Source organism: Syngnathoides biaculeatus, chromosome 12, assembly GCF_019802595.1.
Source record: "Syngnathoides biaculeatus isolate LvHL_M chromosome 12, ASM1980259v1, whole genome shotgun sequence".
NCBI classification, from domain to species: Eukaryota; Metazoa; Chordata; class Actinopteri; order Syngnathiformes; family Syngnathidae; genus Syngnathoides; species Syngnathoides biaculeatus.
In genome coordinates, this window is record NC_084651.1 from 30,494,664 (window position 1) to 30,508,525 (window position 13,862).

Consider the following 13,862-nt stretch of genomic DNA (forward strand, 5'->3'; position numbering starts at 1 on the left):
CTGATTAAAAAAATCCAAATTTGTTTCTAGTCCTATCAAATTGAGCATGTGAAATTTCCTAGTGACATGCCATTAGAAAGCAGTTTTTTTGTCTTTCAAGAGAAGTTAATGGATACACGGAATCTCCCAACTTTTTTATTTTTTTTTGCATTCGTTATCACTTAATAGGATTAGTATTATCTCTGGATTTGTGCGAACAACACAATCTTTTGGGCACGTTTTTTGTATGTAGTTATCCAATTTGTAATGTTTTCATTTTATTTTATCTATTTTTTTGGGGTGGGACCTTGAGTGGTTCCCACAGGTACCACTCGAACAGAAAAATGAAAATAACGGGTAGCGTTTTCAACCAACACCCAACAGTAAAATTTAACTGTTTAGTTGCCATTATGACAGCAGTCTCACTCCCATGTGCAACCGGACTACAGCGACCTTGGCAGTGGGAATGAGAACAGCTGTCTTACAAGTGGCCAATAAAAACAAATTAGTTTTGTTTGTGTTCAATGGTTTCAAAAGCAAAAACTTTCCTACAATGAACAAATGAACTCAAGTACCTCTTTTTTTGCAATTTTTCAAGATGTTTGGGTTTGTTAATAACTCCTGAAAGGGACCCACTTGTGTGTTTTTTTTTTTACTTCATCATTTGTCTATCTCTCATTGGGTGGAAAATATTGGTAATTTGTATGGTCTCCCAAACAGTGTTTTGAATGGAATGAGACCCTTACGTGCTTGTAATGTATGTATAGTTAGACTAAATCTATCATTGTGTCCAAATTGCCCCGACGTGTGATTGTGAGTGTGGCTGTTTGTCTCCATGTGACCTGCAATTGGTTGGCAACAAGGTCAGGGTGTACCTTGCCTCCTCCCTGTTAACAGCTGGGATAGGCTCCAGCCCTCCCCGCAACCCCTGTGAGGATAAGCGGCTAAGAAAATGGATGGAGGGATGAATGGATGTGTAGCTTGAGGAAACTGACCACGTTTGTCTGTTTTTGATGTGTGTACTGCACATTTACATATGGCTATTTCTTTTGGTAATTGAACTGCTATGAGCAAATTTTGTAGTAGCTCTGCATGTGTCACTGTGTTCCCTGTAGTTGTCGCCATTCCTCTATTTTTCCAGTATTGTCTGTGTAGATTATGATACCACCGTGAATACAGTAGCATCTGTTCTCAGATTGTTTAAGACTGTCCGATAAGATATTGTCTGTACAGTTCAGTCGTCCCAATCCAAATCTGGTTCTTTTTCTGTCCGATCAGGAACATTTCGAACCACCAAAACAAATGGTCCCAAACTCTTCCACTCCCATTGTAATGACGTGTGTGGTGGTGTCCATTCCTTGTGTAGTGCATTTAGTTTGTCAGTCAGTCTTCTTCCTGTCACCATGACTGATATACCATCTGGGTACAGATAATCAGGATTTTGTCTGGTGTGGGCTGTTACACACATACTACATTGTCAGATGGAATGAGTCACTTCCTACGTCATTTTGTGGTTGTTCAATCACGTCTTGAGCTGTTTGCAACAAGAAATCTCCTGTTCTTGTGGGAGGTTTGTTTGGAATATCTTCTTTTCCTTTCGGCTTGTCCCGTTAGGGGTCGCCACAGCGTGTCATCTTTTGCCATCTTAGCCTATCTCCGGCATCTTCCTCTCTAACCCCAAACGCCCTCATGTCTTCCCTCACCACATCCATAAACCTTCTCTTTGGTCTTCCTCTCGCTCTTTTGCCTGGGAGCTCCATCCTCAGCATCCTTCTACCAATATACTCACTCTCTCGCCTCTGAACATGTCCAAACCATCGAAGTCTGCTCTCTCGAATCTTGTCTCCAAAACATCCAGCTTTGGCTTTCCCTCTAATGAGCTCATTTCTAATCCTATCCAACCTGGTCACTCCGAGCGAGAACCTCAACATCTTCATTTCTGCCACCTCCAGTTCAGCTTCCTCCTTTCTTCAGTGCCACCGTCTCTAATCCGTACATCATGGCCGGCCTCACCACTGTTTTGTAAACTTTGCCCTTCATCCTAGCAGAGACTCTTCTGTCACATAACACACCAGACACCTTTCGCCAGCTGTTCCAACCTGCTTGGACCCGTTTCTTCACTTCCTGACCACACTCTCCATTGCTCTGTATTTTTGACCCCAAGTATTTGAAGTCGTCCACCCTCGCTATCTCTTCTCCCTGTAGCCTCACTCTTCCCCCTCCACTTTTCTCATTCACGCACATATATTCTGTTTTACTTGGGCTAATCTTCATTCCTCTCCTTTCCAGTGCATGTCTCCATCTTTCTAATTGTTCCTCTGCATGCTCCCTGCTTTCACTGCATATCACAATATCATCTGCGAACATCATGGTCCAAGGGGATTCCAGTCTAACCTCATCGGTCAGCCTATCCATTACCACTGAAAACAGGAAGGGGCTCAGAGCTGATCCCTGATGCAGTCCCACCTCCACCTTAAATTCCTCTGTCACACCTAAGGCACACCTCACCATTGTTCTGCTGCCATAGTACATGTCCTGTACTATTTTAACATACTTCTCTGCCACACCAGACTTACGCATGCAGTACCACAGTTCCTCTCTTGGTACTCTGTCATAGGCTTTCTCTAGATCCACAAAGACACAATGTAGCTCCTTCTGACCTTCTCTGTACTTTTCCACGAGCATCCTCAAGGCAAATAATGCATCTGTGGTACTCTTTCTAGGCATGAAACCATACTGTTGCTCGCAGATACTTACTTCTGTCCTGAGTCTAGCCTCCACTACTCTTTCCCATAACTTCATTGTGTGGCTCATCAACTTTATTCCTCTATAGTTCCACAGCTCTGAACATCCCCTTTGTTCTTAAAAATGGGAACTAGAACACTTTTCCTCCATTCTTCAGGCATCTTTTCGCCCGCTAGTATTCTGTTGAATAAGTTGGTCAAAAACTCCACAGCCATCTCTCCAAATTGCTTCCATACCTCTACCGGTATGTCATCAGGACCAACTGCCTTTCCATTTTTCATCCTTTGTAGTGCCTTTCTGACTTCCCCCTTAGTAATCATTTCCACTTCCTGGTCCTTCACTCTTGCCTCTTCAACTCTTCCTTCTCTCTCATTTTCTTCATTCATCAACTTCTCAAAGTATTCTTTCCATCTATTAAGCACACTACCGGCACCAGTCAACACATTTCCATCTGTATCCTTAATCACCCTAACCTTCTGCACATCCTTCCCATCTCTATCCCTTTGTCTGGCAAACCTGTAGAGATCCTTTTCTCCTTCTTTCGTGTCCGACCTGGTGTACATGTCTTCATATGCCTCTTGTTTAGCCTTTGCCACCTCTACCTTTGTCCTACGTCGCATCTCGATGTACTCCTTTCGCCTCTCCTCAGTCCTCTCAGTATCCCACTTCTTCTTCGCTAATCTCTTTCCTTGTATGACTCCCTGTATTATGGGGTTCCACCACCAAGTCTCCTTCTCCCCTTTCCTACCAGATGACACACCAAGTACTCTCCTGCCTGTCTCTCTGATCACCTTGCTGTCGTCGTCCAGTCTTCCGGGAGCTTCGGTTGTCCATCGGGAGCCTGTCTCACCTCTTTCCGGAAGGCCGCACAACATTCTTCCTTTCTCAGCTTCCACCACATGGTTCTCTGCTCTACCTTTGTCTTCTTAATCTTCCTACCCACCACCAGAATCATCCTACATACTACCATCCTATGCTGTCGAGCTACACTCTCCCCTACCACTACTTTACAGTCAGTAACCTCCTTCAGATTACATCGTCTGCACAAAATATAATCTACCTGCGTGGTTCTACCTCCGCTCTTCTTATATGTTCCTCCCTCTTCTGGAAATAAGTGTTCACTACAGCCATCTCCATCCTTTTTGCAAAGTCCACCACCATCTGTCCCTCAAAGGTCCTTTCCTGGATGCCGTACTTACCCATCACTTCTTCATCGCCCCTGTTTCCTTTACCAATATGTCCATTACAATCTTTACCAATCACAACTCCCTTGCTGTCTGGGATGCTCAGAACTACTTCATCTAGTTCCTTCCAGAATTTCTCTTTCAACTCTAGGTCACATCCTACCTGTGGTGCATAGCCGCTAACCACATTATACATAACACCGTCAATTTCAAATTTTAGTCTCATCACTCGATCTGATACTCTTTTCACCTCCAAGACATTCTTAGCCAGCTCTTCCTTTAAAATAACCCCTACTCCATTTCTCTTCCCATCTACTCCGTGGTAGAATAATTTAATCCCTGCTCCCAAACTTCTAGCCTTACTACCTTCCACCTGCTCTCTTGGATGCACAGAATATCAACCTTTCTCCTAATCATCATGTCAACCAACTCCTGAGCTTTTCCTGTCATAGTCCCAACATTCAAAGTCCCTACACTCAGTTGTAGGCTCTGTGCATTCCTCTTTTTCTTCTGACGCTGGATCCGGTTTCCTCCTCTTCTTTTTTGGAATATCTAAGGTGTATAATAATAGAGCGCTGGATTCCTATTTTGCAAGATATTTAACTGTCCTCCCAGTAATTCCTATTTTTCCTGTCGGAGAAGGAATTAAGCCCAGTCCTAGTTTCAGCAAGCCATCTCTTCCCAAAAAACATACGGGGCAAATTAAAAAGTTGCATTTTGGGAGCATTAGTTGTGACATTTTTGATGGGGAGATGGCTGCTCTCTTCCTCATCTGTGGCCACAATTATTAAATGTTTCACATAAAGCTCCATAAATTTCTCCTTCCTCTGTCAGAAAGGTCTCAACTTTCTTTTTCTCATTTTGTAGCACTCTTTCTGCGTGTAGTGCTTGGTTAAGGTAATGTTACAGGCTGCAGACGGTTTGTCAACTCAATGTTTTTCAATTCATTGTTTTGTAGGATTATTTGAATTTGCATGAAGAACATTTTTTTAATTTCCCTTGATACACACTCCCTGGAGTGTGATCTTCAGGAATGCCACTGTTTGCTTTAAAACATGCAGTCATTCCAATTCTATATTCTTCAAATGGTTCATTGTTATTTTATTTTGCTCTTCCAATGGCAGAACAATTTGCTTTTTGTCTAAATCTCGCAGAGGTGCACGATATTAACCCTCGAACTCCCTGCTGCTATGAGAAAGTACTTTGCTGTCATCCAGATTTATTGTACTTCCACACCATTTAAGTGGTAAGATTTTCTCAAGTCTTGCGTTCCCTGGACGAATTATGTTACATCAACTTTATGAGATGTGATACCTTTTATGGCCGTTTTCACATCATCTTGAGTCCAGGTTCTATGTACCAAAATGGTGGGTAGTTGATCATCTTGAATATTAGGATTTGCCACTTCTATCATGGGATATGTTTCTTCAATGCCTTCGTCGGACTGGTCTATTTTTGGCATGGGAGAGAAAGTCTTTCCCCATGTTTTTGACATTCCATTTCTGCTCCTTCTGATCTAGTTCCTTTTTTATTTGTTCCTCCATAGTGTGGGGGAGGTGAAGGGGGTGAAGGGGGTAAAGGTGAATATAGCACTGGATACCCTGGAGCAGTTGGCGTTATAACTGGGGTGGTGGTGTGTGGGTGTGTAACTCCCTGCCTCTCTTCCTGCCTTACTCCTACCGGTCCTTTCTCATCATCTTCCTTTCTATGAAACATAATTGATTCCTCTTTCTTATCGTGTAATTTTTCCTGTTCTTCCTTTTCTATCCTTTTTTTACCTTGTTTTCTTTTTATGGCTATTAACATCCAAAACTGTATCGTCATAGCCATCTTTACTCATTTTTTTTAAATCATTTTTGTGTGTGTTTCTTATTTTATCCTGAAGGTTAACTATTTTTTGCGTATTGAGCTGGCCAGCAAAGTCATATTTTGTTATCCATAAATGTAGATATTTTATTTTAGAAGGACATTGTCTTTCTACAAACTTCCAGTCCTTATATGGTAATTTTTGTCTAAGATCCTCTGTGTCAACTATTTTTCCGGATGATTTTCCCATGTTGAAGTCAGCGGTTCACCGAGGGTGACTAAACTGACTTCCCCTGAACAGGGTGACAATTACGTTCCGTTTGAGGTAATTCTCAAGCTTCTACCACAAGTGGCGGAGAATTCTTACCTCTGCATCCTCAAACAGTTGTCACTCAATTTCCTGTTCAAATGAGGTAGCCAACCTCCACTCACACTTTTACACATGCACATGTTTCACAGAGCTCACGTACAGGACACACCTCGCCCTTTTCTCAGTTTTATAGACTAGTTAGTCTACTCGATAGTGACTAGTATTCTCGAGGTTTGGTTCTCCCGCACTCACCCAGACGCGCATTCACTCATTCCCCTTGAGCGTGGGAGTTTCCTACTCACCAGAGATGTCTTTACTTCCTCCGGCTTCTCGTCAACCCTCAACCTCCAGATTGACTCTCTTCCAGTTCCGGGTGTTGAGTTCTTGATCGGCAACGATCTTATGGGGGCTCGAGTTGGCGCTGATCCTACTGTCAATGTTTCTCAAGAGTGTTCACCCAGTACAGAGAAGTTGGAGTGTGAATTTCGGGACATTTTTTTGTCTTGTGCATTGACTCATTTGATGTCAAAGACATTTCTTCCAAGATTTCTTTGCTGAATGATTAGATTTTTGATTTATTAGATACATTTATGGTTCATTCTTTAGACTCAGAGGCTGATGACTGCTTCAAACTCTTTAGGTCCTACTGATAAGTCTGAAAATTTGTTGAGTGGTGATCACATTTTGTCGAGAAATCAGCTTATTAGTGCACTGAGTGCCAATGGTGAACTAAAAACCTCTCAAGCCAAAATGAAACAAAATTATGACAAAACATCAAAAGACAAGTTTCATTCCTGGTGAAAAAGTGTTACTCCTTTTTTCCATTCCTGGCCACCCACTCAGAGCTAGATATCAGGGCCCATATGAAATAAACAAAAAAGTTAGCGACACAGACTACATTGTCCTGACTCCTGGCCGTCGTAAGCACAAAAGGTTATGCCATGTGAACATGATGAAGAAATATCATGATAGGGTTTAAACCAAACAAGTCAGTTGTATTGCTACAACAATCTCCTCCCCAGTTACTGATTATTCAGTTGATGATGATGCAAGGGTCAATAACAACGTTGATGATGCTGTTCGCGATGCCAAGTTTGATGATTTCAGTGATAATGCTTCACCAAAGTTGATGTCCTAGCTTACCTTGATGAGAAATTGACACATTTTTCAACTGACCAGAAAGCTGAAATAACACATTTTGCTTTTTGAGTTTTGTCATTTGTTTCCAGATGTGCCTGGCCGCACATGCCTGGTTCGTCATGATATAGATGTGGGTGATGCTGTGCCTGTGAAACAACACCCAGATCGAATGAATCCTGCGAAGAGTGAGATTCTGCAGAAGGAGGTGCAGTATATGCTGGACAATGACATTATTGAACCCAGTGACAGTCCGTGGAGTTCACACAGTGTACTTGTGCCCCAGAGTGGTGGTTGGCGCTGCTGCGCTAACATGAACACTGTCAATGCACTGTCACGAACTGACTCTTACCCTCTGCCCAGAGTGGATGATTGGATTGGTCATGTCGGTCAAGCTACATAGAAGAGTAAGTTTGACCTTCTGAAGGACTTATCGCAACTGCTGCTCACAGACTGTGCTAAGAACACTGCAGCATTCGCTACACCTGACGAACTGTATCAATACAAAGTGATGCCGTTCGTCGTAAAGAATGCTCCAGCAACATTCCAAAGCATGTCTAAGCCAACATGGATGATGTAATCATTAAGCCATGTAATCGATTGAAGTCTCTACTGATCACAGTCCCTGACCTTTTCTTCACAAAATTAAGAACAAAAATCAGAGACTTATGAGGTGGGGTTTGAGTTTACAAAGATTCAATCTTATGATCAAGCACATTAAAGGTTGAGATAATGTTTGTGCTGATGCAGTTTCCAGAGTGTAAAGTTGTGTTTGATGTTTGGTACTTTTGTTGTACTTTGTACTTAGTGCTATGTGTGTGTGTTTATTTTTAATCTTTATTCTCTTTATTTTCCTTTCATGCTTTTAAGTAATTATGATGTGGCTCTTTTATAATGCGGTTTCCTTTCATACTTTTAAGCTATTAAGATGTGGATCTTTTGTGATACGGTTTCCTTTCATACTTTTAACTTATTATGTAATTGTCCCATGATGTTTTATCTATTGTTTTTTTTTTTTTTACCTAAGATGGTCTTCCATTTTTATTTTACTGTGCCCTTAATCCTAGCGGAGACTCTTCTTTCGTATAGAACACAAGACACCTTCCGCCAACTGTTCCACCCCGCTTGGACCAGTTTCTTCACTTCTTTACCACACTCTCTATTGCTCTTAATTGTTGAACCCAAGTATTTGAAATCATCCACCCTCGCTATCTCTTCTCCCTGAAACTTCACTCATCCTCCTCCGCCCCTCACATTCATGCATATATGTTCTGTTTTACTTCGGCTAATCTTCAATCCTCACCTTTCCAGTGCATGCGTCCATCTTTCAAATTGCTCTTCCGCCTGCTCCCTGCTTTCACTGCAGCTCACAATATCATCAGCGAACATTGTCCAAGGGGATTCCAGTCTAACCTTGTCTGTCAGGCTATCCATTACTACCACAAACAGGAAGGGCCTCAGCATGGATCCCTGATGCAGTCCCACCTCCACCTTAAATTCTTCTGACACACCAACGGCACACCTCCCCGCTCTTCTGCTGCCCTCATACATATCCTGTACTATTCTAACATATTTCTCCGCCACACCAGACTTGCGCATGCAGTACCACAGTTCCTCTATTGGTACTCTGTCATAGGCTTTCTCTAGGTCTACAACGTAGCTCCATCTGATCTTCTCTATACCTTTCCACGAGCATCCTCAAGGCAAATAATGCATCTGTGATACTCTTTGTAGGCATGAAACCATACTGTTGCTTGCAGATACTTACTTTGTCCTGAGTCTATCCTCCACTACTCTTTCCCATAACTTTATTGTGTGGCTCATCATCTTTATTCCTCTATAGTTTCCACAGCTCTGAACATCGCCTTTGTTCTTAAAAAATGGGGACTAGCACACTTTTCCGCCATTCTTCTGGCATCTTCTCTCCTGCTAGTATTCTATTGAATAAGTTGGTCAAAAACTCCCCAACCACCTCTCCAAATTGCTTCCATACCTCCACTGGTATGTCATCAGGACCAACTGTCTTTCCATTTTTCATTCTGTTCAGTGCCTTTCTAACTCCCCCCCCATTGCCACTTCCTGGCCATCCACACTTGCCTCTTCAACTCTACCTTCCCTCCTATTCTTATCATTCATTAACTTCTCAAAGTACTCTTTCTATCTACTTAGCAAACTACTGGCACTGGCTACTAATCACCGTTACTTGCTGCACATCCTTCCCATCTTTATACCTCTGTCTGGCCAACCTGTAGAAATCCTTTTTTCCCTCTTTCGAATCCAACCTTGTGTACATGTCGTCATATGCTTCTTGTTTAGCCTTCGCCACCTCTACCTTTTGTCCCACGTTGGATCTCAATGTACAGCTCTTACTTTAATATGAAACGCCAATTTTCGAGTGCAGGTTAAAATATATGTTCAACTTAACCATAAAATACACATTGTTCAATAGATTTACTGAATAAAGTATTGATGAATACAAATACCCAAACTTTGATCGATTTTGCCAGACATGGCAGAATTCCACGTTCCATTTTTTTTTTTTTTTTCAATATCTAAAGTCACACACGTGTTTGAGGAATCGGATTATCACTCACAGCATTGCTTGTATACAGTGCAGATAAAAACTTGGTTTTTTTTTTTTAGAATTCCTCTGTGATTTTAAGATATAATCTATCTGTAACAATGGTGAAGAAGTGTGTGGCTCACTTTTGTCGTCATTCAAATTATTCTGGTCACAGTTTACATTATTTTCTCAAAGACCCCAAGCCTCAGAACACCATAGGTCATGTTTGTGCAAACGATGAGGGTGAATTTTTCCAAACCCAGTCAGTAGTCTGTCATATGTTCACCCTGGACTCCTTTATTCGTAGACCCATGTCTGAGATGGTTTTAAATGTAAAAAGAAAATGTTGAAACCTGGATCAGTGGTGCAACAAGCTCAGAGGCCCACCCACAGAAAGTACCAAAAAGACGAGTTGCAGAGGTATGTTGGTAATTTTTTGTTTCTTGAAAAACTTTGAACACTCTTGACATGGTTGAATTAAAGCAGCATATGTTGTTCTTGGTGAGTAATATAAATTCTATTACAGCAAATGGTTTGACCATTCTCAACTACACAAATGGGAAAATATTGTATACAATATGATATATAAAATATTATTATGACAGTTATGCAAAATGTAAAGAAACAATGCCCGTGACTCCACCCCAAACAAACAATATCACAAGGAAGTATATCTGGCAATGTATCTGACTGGTGTTATTATGTTTGGAGGATTTGAATTTAAATAAAATACTACATAGTATTAAAACAAGAAGTTAAGTACAGTATTACATACAGTGATGAAAATAAGTATTTGAAGACTGCTATATTGCAAGTTCTCACACTGAGAAATCATGTAGGGGTCTGAAATGTTCATTGTAGGTGCACACCCACTGTGAGAGAGATAATCTAAAAAGAAAAATGCAGAAATCACAATGTATGATTGTTTAACGATTTATTTGTGTGATAAAGCTGCAATAAGTATTTCAACACCTGAGAAAACCAATGTTAATATTTAGTATAGTAGCCTCCACACAGATCTTCTCTAGATCAGACAGGTTTCTGAGCTGTCACTGAGAAACACAGTTTCAGCTCCCTCCAAAGGTGCATCTGATGGGCTTTTAAAGGCAGACAAACAGGTCTTTGAGAGTCAGAATTCTACATTGTGATTTCTGGATTTTTCTTTTTAGATTATCTCTCTCACAGTGGACGTGCACCTACGATGAAAATTTCAGACCCCTCCATGATTTCTAAGGACAATGCGCATGCGAGGAGGTACTTCTCTGCTGCAAAGGGTTTTTGGGCCTCGGATATAAAAAAAAAGAAATCCGCGTTAGTAGCAGCCACCGGGTGCATGTAAGTCGGTGGACCGGAATCTGGCCACCTGCCCTGATTTGTGTTTAACATGATTAGCAATATCAATGTTGAGAAAGTTCGCAGTGTGCTTCCGTATTGACAGAGGCTCAGCATATAGCCTAAACGTTGACGGATAGCACACATAGAACGCGTTGGCTAACATACACAGACTGATTTCATTGTTAGAAACCTGATGTAATGTTTGTATAAATTTATGAAACAAGTATGTATATATAAAACGATGGTTGTTCATGAAGACAAGAAACGTTCTTGAACACTTTATTAGGACACCTGGAATGAACAGAATAGACTTTGTATAATAGGCACAACAGGTGCCTTTATAAAAATTATAAAAAGACATTCCGCTGCTTGCCAAACACGAGGAAAACGGGAAGATGAGGCGGTATTGGGAGGATGATGAGGACTGGGCGGACGCCCGGTACAGGGGGCGCCGCAGGCCTACACGAGGCTTCTGGGGGCGCGATGGCGTGGCGCAGGGGTGGGTCGATGTCCGCAGGCACACACACACCATTCCAGCCCTCACCCGAAATCGCCCCTCCGCGCGCACGGGGACGAGGGGGAACGCGAAATCTCATGTCTTCTTTGTCTTACAGGCCCGAACGGACATATCTCCTGGAGGCCAATGAATCACAGACCTTGAGGCCAGGGAGACAGACTAAATTACATATGTGTAAAAAAGGGTCTATGCGTCAATGCATGTTTTCTTGGTTATGTGTGTGTGTGTGTATATATATATATATATATATATATATATATATATATATATATATATAAACCCTGAGACTCATACGTGCTTGCGCGGCAAAACGGCAACACAGGAGTTATTTAGACAGCCAGGGTTTTAAACATCATTTGTACAATGTTTAAAATTTTTTATACATTGTAGAAGTGCTTCCTACGGGTTGCCGTGATTTCCTTGCCCCGTCTAGGACCTACTGTGGTGTTTGTCTTCACAAGAGCCTGCGGTGGGAAAAAAAAAAAAAAAAAGTCATGCTTCGAGGCTGGCAGTACCTCTGCAGACCCACCAGATGGCGACTGTGGGAAGGATGCCGAGCAGGACAAGAGAGGAAAAACTCCGTCAGGAGGGGTCAGGGCTTCCTGTATGGAGGACCCGTCCGGAACAATGCGCATGCGAGGAGGTACTTCTCTGCTGCAAAGGGTTTTTGGGCCTCGGATATAAAAAAAAGAAATCCGCGTTAGTAGCAGCCACCGGGTGCATGTAAGTCGGTGGACCGGAATCTGGCCACCTGCCCTGATTTGTGTGTAACATGATTAGCAATATCAATATTTAGAAAGTTCGCAGTGTGCTTCCGTATTGACAGAGGCTCAGCATATAGCCTAAACGTTGACGTATAGCACACATAGAACGCGTTGGCTAACATACACAGACTGATTTCATTGTTAGAAACCTGATGTAATGTTTGTATAAATTTATGAAACAAGTGTGTATATATAAAACGATGGTTGTTCATGAAGACAAGAAATGTTCTTGAACACTTTATTAGGACACCTGGACTGTACAGAATAGACTTTGTATAATAGGCACAACAGGTGCCTTTATAAAAATTATAAAAAGACATTCCGCTGCTTGCCAAACACGAGGAAAACGGGAAGATGAGGCGGTATTGGGAGGATGATGAGGACTGGGCGGACGCCCGGTACAGGGGGCGCCGCAGGCCTACACGAGGCTTCTGGGGGCGCGATGGCGTGGCGCAGGGGTGGGTCGATGTCCGCAGGCACACACACACCATTCCAGCCCTCACCCGAAATCGCCCCTCCGCGCGCACGGGGACGAGGGGGAACGCGAAATCTCATGTCTTCTTTGTCTTACAGGCCCGAACGGAGACATCTCCTGGAGGCCAATGAATCACAGACCTTGAGACCAGGGAGACAGACTAAATTACGTATATGTGTAAAAAAGGGTCTATGCGTCAATGCATGTTTTCTTGGTTATGTGTGTGTATCTATAAATATATATATATATATATATATATATATATAAACCCTGAGACTCATACGTGCTTGCGCGGCAAAACGGCAACACAGGAGTTATTTAGACAGCCAGGGTTTTAAACATCATTTGTACAATGTTTAAAATTTTGTATACATTGTAGAAGTGCTTCCTACGGGTTGCCGTGATTTCCTTGCCCCGTCTAGGACCTACTGTGGTGTTTGTCTTCACTAGAGACTGCGGTGGAAAAAAAAAAGTGATGCTTCGAGGCTGGCAGTACCTCTGCAGACCCACCAGATGGCGACTGTGGGAAGGATGCCAAGCAGGACAAGAGAGGAAAAACTCCGTCAGGAGGGGTCAGGGCTTCATGTATGGAGGACCCGTCCGGAACGATGCGCATGCGAGGAGGTACTTCTCTGCTGCAAAGGGTTTTTGGGCCTCGGATATAAAAAAAAGAAATCCGCGTTAGTAGCAGCCACCGGGTGCATGTAAGTCGGTGGACCGGAATCTGGCCACCTGCCCTGATTTGTGTTTAACATGATTAGCAATATCAATGTTTAGAAAGTTCGCAGTGTGCTTCCGTATTGACAGAGGCTCAGCATATAGCCTAAACGTTGACGTATAGCACACATAGAACGCATTGGCTAACATACACAGACTGATTTCACTGTTAGAAACCTGATGTAATGTTTGTATAAATTTATGAAACAAGTGTGTATATATAAAACGATGGTTGTTCATGAAGACAAGAAACGTTCTTGAACACTTTATTAGGACACCTGGACTGTACAGAATAGACTGAATCATAGGCACAACAGGTGCCTTTATAAA

At 42.3% G+C, this 13,862-nt stretch overlaps 1 long non-coding RNA gene across 6 annotated transcripts in view; it reads left to right on the top strand.

Moving 5' to 3' along the window:
• LOC133509627 (uncharacterized) overlaps positions 1 to 13,807 on the top strand; it is a 44,797-nt gene extending 30,990 nt beyond the window's left edge. For 2 of the 6 annotated variants that reach the window (XR_009797403.1, XR_009797404.1), the window contains exons 2-4: positions 7,254 to 7,369; positions 7,448 to 7,568; positions 10,032 to 13,807. This is a non-coding gene — a long non-coding RNA (uncharacterized LOC133509627). Of the gene's footprint in view, positions 1 to 2,917; positions 7,370 to 7,447; positions 7,569 to 10,031 lie in introns of those variants that run through there. The other 4 variants (XR_009797401.1, XR_009797402.1, XR_009797400.1 and 1 more) reach the window with 4 other exon arrangements.
• The last annotated feature ends 55 nt before the right edge of the window (positions 13,808 to 13,862 follow it).